This window comes from Erythranthe guttata, chromosome 9 (genome assembly GCF_056151865.1).
Source record: "Erythranthe guttata isolate IM_541 chromosome 9, IM_541, whole genome shotgun sequence".
Lineage (NCBI taxonomy): Eukaryota > Viridiplantae > Streptophyta > Magnoliopsida > Lamiales > Phrymaceae > Erythranthe > Erythranthe guttata.
The window spans coordinates 2,720,701-2,733,345 of NC_142541.1; positions in this window are offsets into that span (position 1 = coordinate 2,720,701).

The window sequence follows — 12,645 nt, forward strand, 5'->3', positions numbered from 1 at the left end:
TATTGTTCTAAATGCTGTAATTAAGCTATACCCGTTGTTGATTGTGAAGCCAACACCTATTGATGAGGGGTGTACAGACGTTCGGTGGAAACCGTTTAAGGTAATAAAGACATGTAGTTTACCTATATATATGTTTAGTAATCTGCAAACGAAGTGTTGTGAAACTTGTTGGTTTCAATGTGTAGGGATGTTTAGGAGCATTAGATGGTACTTATATAAAAGTTAGGGTTGCTTAACTAGAAAATGCGCGCTATAGAAATCGCAAAGGAGATATCTCAGTCAATGTGCTAGGTGTATGTGATGCAACCTTGTGTTATAGTTATATTTTGACTGGATGGGAGGGTTCCGCTGCTGATAGTAGAGTCCTTCGAGATGTCGTTTGTAGACCTCATGGTTTGAGAATTCCCGATGGTACTGATCCTTTCCAAACCTCTTTCAATATTTTTTAACATATCTGTGATTTAAAAATATTTTTCATTTTGTGGATTTCAGGAAATTACCCTTTGCGATAATGGCTACACAAATGGAGAGGGGTTTTTAGCCCCGTATAGAGGTGTTAGGTATCACTTGGATGCATGGGATGGTAATAATGCTCCTAAAGATTATAAGGAATATTTTAATATGAAGCATGCCAAGGCTCGAAATGTAATAGAAAGATCGTTTGGGTTATTGAAGTCACGTAGGGGCATATTGCGTACTAGTTCCCATTACCCTATCAAAGTCCACAACCGTATTATTATAGCTTGTTGCTTGTTACAAAATTTCATTCGTAAAGAGATGCCCGTAGACCCATTGGAAGCAAGTCTCCGGCCAATCCATAACCCCAGCAACGATCCCGCACTTAGGTTTATTGAAAGTGTGGAAACCTCACAACAATGGGTGTCGTGGAGGGACGATATAGCTAGAGCTATGTACGATGAGTGGAGGGCCAGACGATAATTTTAGTTACTGTGTTATTTGCATCACTATGTATTTGTTGGGGATCGTGCATGTATACGCAGCGGAATTTAAAAATTTTATATCGAACTAGTTTCGATTACATGCAATACTAATCACATAGTCAACGTACCTTAACGCTTCCGCCATACATATGGTAATTTTCGATTTAATTGAAAAATACATAAAACCGAAAAATCACGAAACATGCTTATTCATCATTCAATAAGATCGAAACATGTAATCACGTATTACTCATGCTTGCAAATTAATAATCATACAAACATGTTCGAATCGAATTACGAAAGTTCCGATTTGATTACCTCTTGTAGCGTGAGATTTCGACGAATCGAAATCCTAGAACGAGTCACGTACAAGCTGCTAATTACCAATCCACGGGGCTGCACCTCACGGCTGGACCGAGCTGATCCAGCAAGCAACGAGCGGCGACGAACGGCAGCAGCAGCGGCGGCGCGTGGCAGCGGCAGCGGCGGCGCGTGAGCGGCGGTGCGGCGCGTGCGGTGGTGCACGGATTCGTCGGGGCAGCAGCTCCTCTCCAATTAGGTTTCACCTCGTATTTTCGACCCACTCGAACTATAGCACTAGATATAAACGAGTTAGATAACAACACGAATAAAATGAAGGAGAAAGAGGAGAAAACCGGCGGTGTTTCCGGCGGTGGTCGGCGGTGGCGCGGCGGAGATGCAACGGCCGAGAGGTGTTGAGCGGCTAGGGTTTTTGTGCTGAAAAATCTGATCTCAAAACTCCTTTTGAGGTCTATTTATACCTAGGGTTTTCAACCCTAGCGGGCTTAAGTCATTGGGCTTGACCCACTGATGCATTAAGCCCATCCCCTTGTCGGCCTCGTTTCTAACAAACGATCGTCCACAAAATTATAACAAAATTATATTTGTGACGAGCTCAAAGTCCTCGTCGATACGAGTGCCTCTTCGAAATTTCCAATTTCCAAAATTGGAAACTTCCACTTCAGTGGACTTGCTAAATCGGGAAGCTTCCCAATTTAGAAAGTTCACTAAATTCCGCATGTCTCTCTTTCTCTACGTTTATTCCAATTCGCAATTCACAATTGCGAATCTTGGATTCAATCATATCGACATCCAATCGTTCAAAGATTAACACATTAATCTATGCTTGTTGTTATCAAGGATCTATATTACACGAGAAGTGTGACCCTCAATGGTTCAGGTGTATGCTAGCCGTGGGCTCACAACTCTTTGTGATTCGAACAACACATTGTTCTTATACGAACTCCTCCCAAGAGTCCCGATTAGAGTAAAACTCATTTTACCTAATCCCGATCAAATCGGTGCCCAACGAATCAAGATTGGCGTCTAGCAACTACGCATCATGATTCCCTAGATACAAATGAAGTGCCTGCAAGAACCTTATGATATAGTTAGCGTACAGTACGATCCCTTCGTAGCACATGTCCCGATTGAACTAGAGGCATTGGTTCACCGAGACCTCTTATAAAGTTCAATAACCGTGCGCACGTTCTAGGTATTATAAATCCGTTCGTGTGCGACTTAGGGAAACACATTTCCCTAATCACCCCACTATCAACTCTGGCCAGAGATTCCATGGATTATAAACCGTCAGAACACACAGGACATCCATGACTACTCAAGCGCTCGAATCCCCTACTACAATGCACAGACTTCACACTAGATTTCGGATTGCACGAACGTTGGCCCTTGGAGCGGTCCGCGGTGGGACTCAGGGACAGGTCACGATACAATCGGTCCTCTAGTGAAGTCACGGTGATGTCTGGGTCTTAAGGACTAATGGTGTACAACTATATCTTAGAAACCTATTACTCGATGAATGAGAACCACTTATAGATTTCTAGGGCGAGGGAGTTCAGTGAACTCATCTAATATGAGCACCCACTCAAGTATGCCGATGTCACAACACCGATGACTGATGAGACGCAGTACACATACACTAAGTGCTAGTCTCAAAAGGGAAAGGCCGGTATCCTCATTATTGGCGTAACCCATCGACTAGGAACAAGGTTTAACAGTTACATTACATTGCTGAGTTATCTCACGATTCTACTAGATCAACTCACAGTAATAGAGTAACTCGTTAGGACTATATCTATGCTGCTTGCATGGGATAACATATATAGAATGCCAAATAAGATATTTTATTATTACGAACGAAAAACGATTGTTTTATTACAAAGAAAAGAGAAAGACCACAGCCACAAGTTGGCTTGCCGGTCACCTACTCTAACAATCTCCCACTTGACCTAAAGCCAACTACTCATAAATCTAAGTCCCATCGACTCTCGATGTTTCTCGTGGACTGATCCTGACAATGGCTTGGTGAAGGGATCTGCAATATTGTCCTCCGAGGTGACTCTGTCTAGCTTGACTTCACCTCTCTCTATGATCTCTCGGATCACATGGTATTTTCTCAACACGTGCTTCGACTTCTGATGAGCTCTTGGTTCCTTAGCTTGCGCTACGGCTCCGTTGTTATCGCAGTACAGCCGTACTGGATCGCTAGCGTTCGGAAATACACCCAACTCTTGGATGAATTTCCTAATCCATGACCCTTCCTTTGAAGCATCTGATGCTGCAATATATTCAGCCTCGGTGGTGGAATCAGCCGTCGTGCCTTGTTTGGAACTCTTCCAACACACGGCACCTCCGTTGACTTTGAATATATACCCCGAGTTTGACTTTGAGTCATCCACGTCCGATTGAAAACTAGAATCCGTGAAGCCTTCTAATTTCAACTCGGTATCCCCATAGACCAAAAAAAAATCTCGAGTTCTTCGCAAGTACTTGAGAATGTCCTTCACAGCCTTCCAATGGGCTGGGCCGGGGTCGGACTGATATCTGCTTGTGACGCTCACAGCATACGCAATATCAGGTCGTGTACATAGCATGCCATACATTATGCTTCCTATAGCGGATGCATAAGGTGTCCTTTTCATCTCCTCGATTTCCATTTGCGTTTGAGGACGCATGGATTTCGAGAGACGAACCCCATGGGACATTGGCAAGAATCCCTTCTTGGATTCTTCCATGCTAAACCGTTTGAGAACGGTGTCTATGTACATGGATTGGGACAAGCCAAGCAATCTCCTCGATCTATCTCTATAGATCCGTATTCCCAATACGTAGGATGCTTCTCCCAAATCCTTCATCGAGAAACGTGTGGATAACCATACTTTAGTCGACTGCAACATCCCTACATCATTCCCAATGAGTAGTATGTCATCAACATAAAGTACAAGAAAAGTCACTGCACTCCCACTAACCTTCTTGTAGACACAAGGTTCCTCCGGGTTTTTCACAAATTCAAACTCTTTGATAGTTGTGTCGAACCTTTTGTTCCAACTACGGGATGCTTGTTTCAATCCATAAATGGATCGCTGGAGTTTGCAAACCTTTTGCTCATCTCCAGAAGATATGAAGCCTTCCGGCTGCGCCATGTAAATTTCTTCCTCAATGTCCCCATTAAGGAAAGCGGTCTTCACATCCATTTGCCATATCTCGTAGTCATACCACGCAGAGATGGCCAGCAAAATCCTAATGGACTTAAGCATAGCAACTGGAGAGAAGGTTTCCTCATAGTCAACTCCTTGCTTTTGAGTATAACCCTTCGCTACCAATCTAGCCTTGTAGGTCGATACCTTTCCATCTACTCCAATTTTCTTCTTATAGATCCACTTGCAGCCTATGGGAACAATTCCCTCGGGTGGATCTACCAAGGTCCATACCTTGTTGGAGTACATAGAGTCCATTTCGGATTTCATGGCATTAAGCCAATGTCCCTTGTCTGTATCCGATACAGCTTCGTTGAAAGTTCTAGGATCACATCCTTGGTCAACTTCATCAACGAGGAATAACCTATCGGGCGCTCTCCGAACTCTTTCGGATCTACGCAGCGACGGTTCAGGAGGTATGTTAGTGGTTTGTTGAATTGGTTCATTATCTGATTGTTGTGCTTGAACTTCAGATTGTGGTTCTCGAACTTCTTCGAGATCAACTACACTGCCCTTTCTATCCGATAGAAATTCCTTCTCAAGGAACACGGCATTTCTCGAGACGAACACCTTTGCCTCGGAAACATAGTAGAATTCGTACCCCATGGAATCCTCGGGATACCCCACAAAATAGCATAGGTCGGATTTTCCATCCAACTTATCTCCCACTAGCCGCTTCACGTAAGCGGGACAACCCCATATCCTAATATGTTTAAACGTGGGTTTCTTGGAGTGCCAAAGTTCATAAGGTGTGGAGTTAACTGCTTTGGTATTAACCCTATTCAGCAAATACACGGCAGTTAGGAGTGCATGACCCCACAGGTATGCCGGTAGCTCGGTGAACCCCATCATAGATCGAACCATGTCTAACAGTGTTCGATTCCGACGTTCGGAAACTCCATTAAGTTGAGGAGTTCCAGGAGGAGTCCATTGAGACAGAATCCCATTCTCTTTAAGATAGTCTATAAACTCAGTACTTAAGTATTCGCCACCACGATCGGATCGCAGTTTCTTAATACGTCTACCGAGTTGGTTTTCTACTTGGTGTCTAAAATCTTTGAACTTTTCAAAAGTTTCAGACTTATACTTCATTAAGTACACGAAACCATACCTAGAATAATCATCGGTAAAGGTAACGAAGTAGTTAAAACCACCCCTAGCACTAACGCTTAGTGGACCACACACGTCTGAATGGATCAAATCCAAAAGACCCTCGGCCCGTTCCATCTTCCCTTTGAAGGGAGTCTTGGTCATCTTTCCTTTAAGGCAGGATTCACAAGTTTGAAGTGATTTAACGTCCTCCAAGGAGAACATTCCTTCACTAACAAACTTGTTCATCCTTCTCAAGGAAATGTGACCAAGTCGAGCGTGCCAAAGTTGTGCGGGGTTAAGACTTATATCTTTTCGTTTTGCTGATATAATGTTAATAGGTATTTCACTTGGATTCAGTTCATATAAGTTGTTTATAAGTTGTCCCTTACAAATCATATTTTGTTCCTTTTGTATAATGCAAATCGAATTTCCAAAAACAAAAGTAAAACCTTCATTATCCAAAACAGGAATTGAAATAAGGTTTCGAATAAGTGACGGAACAAATAAACAATTGTTCAAAACAATGGAAAAACTAGAATCCAAAACAGAAAGATAAATTGTCCCAATGGCTTCAGCAGCAACCCTTGCTCCGTTGCCCATTCTTAGGTAGGTCTCACCCACATTAAGCTTCCTACTTCTTGTCATGAGCTGCAAATCATTACAAAGATGTGAGCCACAACCAGTATCCAATACCCAAGCAGAAGATTTAACGGACAAGTTAACTTCAACTAAATACGTACCCTTTTCAGAACGTTTCTGATCGAGGTAAGCCTTGCAGTTGCGTCGCCAATGGCCCTTCTTTCCACAATGATGGCAAGCGTCATCAACTTGCTTGGTGACCTTGTCATTCTTCACTCCGCTCGACTCGCCCTTCTCAAATTTCTTGCTCGGGCCGAAACTTCTTTCTTTCCTTTTCTTCTGCAAAGAACCTTTCTTCACAGAAGGAGCAACTAGGAGAACAGATTTCTCCTTCTTGATTGTGGACTCATAGCTGACCAACATGTTCAACAACTCATCCAATGGTGGATCGAGCTTGTTCATGTTGAAGTTCACTATGAACGATTCATAAGAACTAGGAAGGGACAGTAGGATCAAATCCACCGAGAGCTCGGCCGGGAGGGTGACATCAAGGCTCACCAGCTTCTCAAGGAGAGTGATCATCTTGAGACCGTGCTCGTGGACCGAAGCCCCTTCACGCAGCCTCATGGTGATCAACTCCTTGGTAGCTGAGTACCTCGATGCCCTAGTATTCTCACTGTACATGCTTTCAAGATGATGCTTGATATCATAAGCATGCACGTGAGACTCATACTTCCTCGCGAGCTCTGGCACCATGGATGCTAGCATGTAGCACCTCGCATGGAGGTCGTCCTTCTTCCATGCCTCGAAAGTGGCAGTCTCGTCAGCAGTAGCAGTCGCAGGAAGAGCAGCGGGGGGACGTTCATTGAGCACATAGAGACGCTCCTCGACTTGGAGCACAAGTTTCAGATTGCGAAGCCAATCCAAATAGTTTGGACCGGTGAGTTTGTTTTGGTCGAGGATTGAGGAAAGGGGATGTTTGGACATTGTTGCTGAGAAAATTTTAAGAAGACAATAATTAGAGTTTAGTTCGTAATAATCGTTACAATTAAAATTTTGGACTTGTATGTTTTAATTGTTCTCCCACTAATTTTATCGAATTCCACCACCCTCTAGCAGACAATCGAGAAAACTTGTTTTTCTTTAATGGGCTTTAGGTCCAATAGCGCTAATGTAACCCGTAGTTAATCTATCCCGATTACATAAGCCTAAAGGTAGAGTACTATCAATCACATCACTATGTGACCCTAAAGATCGATTTACCTCACACTTGATAATGACCTAAGTTAATCTAGCGAATATCAAAATCTTCGTGTGTCAAGTCTAGCCTACCAATATGAGATGTCATAGATCCAACTATATCAAACTAATGCAATCCCTAGTTAATCTAGCCGACCACATTAATCCAACATAATTTTATCTATGACCGTATCTCCATCTAATGTCAATTAAATTACAGCTTATCCCACAATAGCACTCCCCGCTAACACGGCTTACTGCACTATTATGAGAGGCTACACATAATTTAATTGTTGGTAGAAGGAAAGAAAAATTCAACAATTTGGTTTTCCTTTATAGCTTGATAATTATTCTTGATTAAGAATGAGGGATTTTATTTTTAAATCTTATTAGCTCATCGGAAGTTTTAGGTTATGATCGTTTGTGATTCCTACAACTATGTTCTCTAGGTATGTGGAAACGCATATTGATCCTAAGAGAGACATACGATCATCATCGTACTTAATCACAATTATTCATCTCATGAATTAATTAATAAATACGATTAATTGCAAATATAATTAACGGGCTTCTTTCATTCATAAATCATTCAAATAAGAATGAAGTCCATTAATTATTTGCCATCTAATTTGTGTTCCATTAATTAAACTAATTTAACAATTAAATTAAATAATTAATCCAACACTATCCTTTGAATTCAAATTAAATTAATGGATCAATTATCTGATTGGGTTTAATTGATAAATAATTTCAAAAATTAAAAATCAATTAATTTTAATATTAATTCTCAGAAAATCAAATAATTTTTTTTTTTTTTTTTTTTTTTGTTTGAGCTGACCGGACCGGTCGGACCGGTCCGACCGGACCGGTTCGGTCAGCTGGAAAAACAGCAGAAAAACGAATTTTAAAAATTTTATATTTTCTGAAATATTCAAAATATTAATTAATATTAAACCACCCAATTTGATAACACCAAAAATTCAACAATTCAACAAATCGAAGCATGCTTTCGAAAACGATAAACACGTTGACAAATAAACGATTAACCCGTGGCTCTGATACCACTGTTGGGGATCGTGCATGTATACGCAGCGGAATTTAAAAATTTTATATCGAACTAGTTTCGATTACATGCAATACTAATCACATAGTCAACGTACCTTAACGCTTCCGCCATACATATGGTAATTTTCGATTTAATTGAAAAATACATAAAACCGAAAAATCACGAAACATGCTTATTCATCATTCAATAAGATCGAAACATGTAATCACGTATTACTCATGCTTGCAAATTAATAATCATACAAACATGTTCGAATCGAATTACGAAAGTTCCGATTTGATTACCTCTTGTAGCGTGAGATTTCGACGAATCGAAATCCTAGAACGAGTCACGTACAAGCTGCTAATTACCAATCCACGGGGCTGCACCTCACGGCTGGACCGAGCTGATCCAGCAAGCAACGAGCGGCGACGAACGGCAGCAGCAGCGGCGGCGCGTGGCAGCGGCAGCGGCGGCGCGTGAGCGGCGGTGCGGCGCGTGCGGTGGTGCACGGATTCGTCGGGGCAGCAGCTCCTCTCCAATTAGGTTTCACCTCGTATTTTCGACCCACTCGAACTATAGCACTAGATATAAACGAGTTAGATAACAACACGAATAAAATGAAGGAGAAAGAGGAGAAAACCGGCGGTGTTTCCGGCGGTGGTCGGCGGTGGCGCGGCGGAGATGCAACGGCCGAGAGGTGTTGAGCGGCTAGGGTTTTTGTGCTGAAAAATCTGATCTCAAAACTCCTTTTGAGGTCTATTTATACCTAGGGTTTTCAACCCTAGCGGGCTTAAGTCATTGGGCTTGACCCACTGATGCATTAAGCCCATCCCCTTGTCGGCCTCGTTTCTAACAAACGATCGTCCACAAAATTATAACAAAATTATATTTGTGACGAGCTCAAAGTCCTCGTCGATACGAGTGCCTCTTCGAAATTTCCAATTTCCAAAATTGGAAACTTCCACTTCAGTGGACTTGCTAAATCGGGAAGCTTCCCAATTTAGAAAGTTCACTAAATTCCGCATGTCTCTCTTTCTCTACGTTTATTCCAATTCGCAATTCACAATTGCGAATCTTGGATTCAATCATATCGACATCCAATCGTTCAAAGATTAACACATTAATCTATGCTTGTTGTTATCAAGGATCTATATTACACGAGAAGTGTGACCCTCAATGGTTCAGGTGTATGCTAGCCGTGGGCTCACAACTCTTTGTGATTCGAACAACACATTGTTCTTATACGAACTCCTCCCAAGAGTCCCGATTAGAGTAAAACTCATTTTACCTAATCCCGATCAAATCGGTGCCCAACGAATCAAGATTGGCGTCTAGCAACTACGCATCATGATTCCCTAGATACAAATGAAGTGCCTGCAAGAACCTTATGATATAGTTAGCGTACAGTACGATCCCTTCGTAGCACATGTCCCGATTGAACTAGAGGCATTGGTTCACCGAGACCTCTTATAAAGTTCAATAACCGTGCGCACGTTCTAGGTATTATAAATCCGTTCGTGTGCGACTTAGGGAAACACATTTCCCTAATCACCCCACTATCAACTCTGGCCAGAGATTCCATGGATTATAAACCGTCAGAACACACAGGACATCCATGACTACTCAAGCGCTCGAATCCCCTACTACAATGCACAGACTTCACACTAGATTTCGGATTGCACGAACGTTGGCCCTTGGAGCGGTCCGCGGTGGGACTCAGGGACAGGTCACGATACAATCGGTCCTCTAGTGAAGTCACGGTGATGTCTGGGTCTTAAGGACTAATGGTGTACAACTATATCTTAGAAACCTATTACTCGATGAATGAGAACCACTTATAGATTTCTAGGGCGAGGGAGTTCAGTGAACTCATCTAATATGAGCACCCACTCAAGTATGCCGATGTCACAACACCGATGACTGATGAGACGCAGTACACATACACTAAGTGCTAGTCTCAAAAGGGAAAGGCCGGTATCCTCATTATTGGCGTAACCCATCGACTAGGAACAAGGTTTAACAGTTACATTACATTGCTGAGTTATCTCACGATTCTACTAGATCAACTCACAGTAATAGAGTAACTCGTTAGGACTATATCTATGCTGCTTGCATGGGATAACAGATATAGAATGCCAAATAAGATATTTTATTATTACGAACGAAAAACGATTGTTTTATTACAAAGAAAAGAGAAAGACCACAGCCACAAGTTGGCTTGCCGGTCACCTACTCTAACAATCTCCCACTTGACCTAAAGCCAACTACTCATAAATCTAAGTCCCATCGACTCTCGATGTTTCTCGTGGACTGATCCTGACAATGGCTTGGTGAAGGGATCTGCAATATTGTCCTCCGAGGTGACTCTGTCTAGCTTGACTTCACCTCTCTCTATGATCTCTCGGATCACATGGTATTTTCTCAACACGTGCTTCGACTTCTGATGAGCTCTTGGTTCCTTAGCTTGCGCTACGGCTCCGTTGTTATCGCAGTACAGCCGTACTGGATCGCTAGCGTTCGGAAATACACCCAACTCTTGGATGAATTTCCTAATCCATGACCCTTCCTTTGAAGCATCTGATGCTGCAATATATTCAGCCTCGGTGGTGGAATCAGCCGTCGTGCCTTGTTTGGAACTCTTCCAACACACGGCACCTCCGTTGACTTTGAATATATACCCCGAGTTTGACTTTGAGTCATCCACGTCCGATTGAAAACTAGAATCCGTGAAGCCTTCTAATTTCAACTCGGTATCCCCATAGACCAAAAACAAATCTCGAGTTCTTCGCAAGTACTTGAGAATGTCCTTCACAGCCTTCCAATGGGCTGGGCCGGGGTCGGACTGATATCTGCTTGTGACGCTCACAGCATACGCAATATCAGGTCGTGTACATAGCATGCCATACATTATGCTTCCTATAGCGGATGCATAAGGTGTCCTTTTCATCTCCTCGATTTCCATTTGCGTTTGAGGACGCATGGATTTCGAGAGACGAACCCCATGGGACATTGGCAAGAATCCCTTCTTGGATTCTTCCATGCTAAACCGTTTGAGAACGGTGTCTATGTACATGGATTGGGACAAGCCAAGCAATCTCCTCGATCTATCTCTATAGATCCGTATTCCCAATACGTAGGATGCTTCTCCCAAATCCTTCATCGAGAAACGTGTGGATAACCATACTTTAGTCGACTGCAACATCCCTACATCATTCCCAATGAGTAGTATGTCATCAACATAAAGTACAAGAAAAGTCACTGCACTCCCACTAACCTTCTTGTAGACACAAGGTTCCTCCGGGTTTTTCACAAATTCAAACTCTTTGATAGTTGTGTCGAACCTTTTGTTCCAACTACGGGATGCTTGTTTCAATCCATAAATGGATCGCTGGAGTTTGCAAACCTTTTGCTCATCTCCAGAAGATATGAAGCCTTCCGGCTGCGCCATGTAAATTTCTTCCTCAATGTCCCCATTAAGGAAAGCGGTCTTCACATCCATTTGCCATATCTCGTAGTCATACCACGCAGAGATGGCCAGCAAAATCCTAATGGACTTAAGCATAGCAACTGGAGAGAAGGTTTCCTCATAGTCAACTCCTTGCTTTTGAGTATAACCCTTCGCTACCAATCTAGCCTTGTAGGTCGATACCTTTCCATCTACTCCAATTTTCTTCTTATAGATCCACTTGCAGCCTATGGGAACAATTCCCTCGGGTGGATCTACCAAGGTCCATACCTTGTTGGAGTACATAGAGTCCATTTCGGATTTCATGGCATTAAGCCAATGTCCCTTGTCTGTATCCGATACAGCTTCGTTGAAAGTTCTAGGATCACATCCTTGGTCAACTTCATCAACGAGGAATAACCTATCGGGCGCTCTCCGAACTCTTTCGGATCTACGCAGCGACGGTTCAGGAGGTATGTTAGTGGTTTGTTGAATTGGTTCATTATCTGATTGTTGTGCTTGAACTTCAGATTGTGGTTCTCGAACTTCTTCGAGATCAACTACACTGCCCTTTCTATCCGATAGAAATTCCTTCTCAAGGAACACGGCATTTCTCGAGACGAACACCTTTGCCTCGGAAACATAGTAGAATTCGTACCCCATGGAATCCTCGGGATACCCCACAAAATAGCATAGGTCGGATTTTCCATCCAACTTATCTCCCACTAGCCGCTTCACGTAAGCGGGACAACCCCATATCCTAATATGTTTAAACGTGGGTTT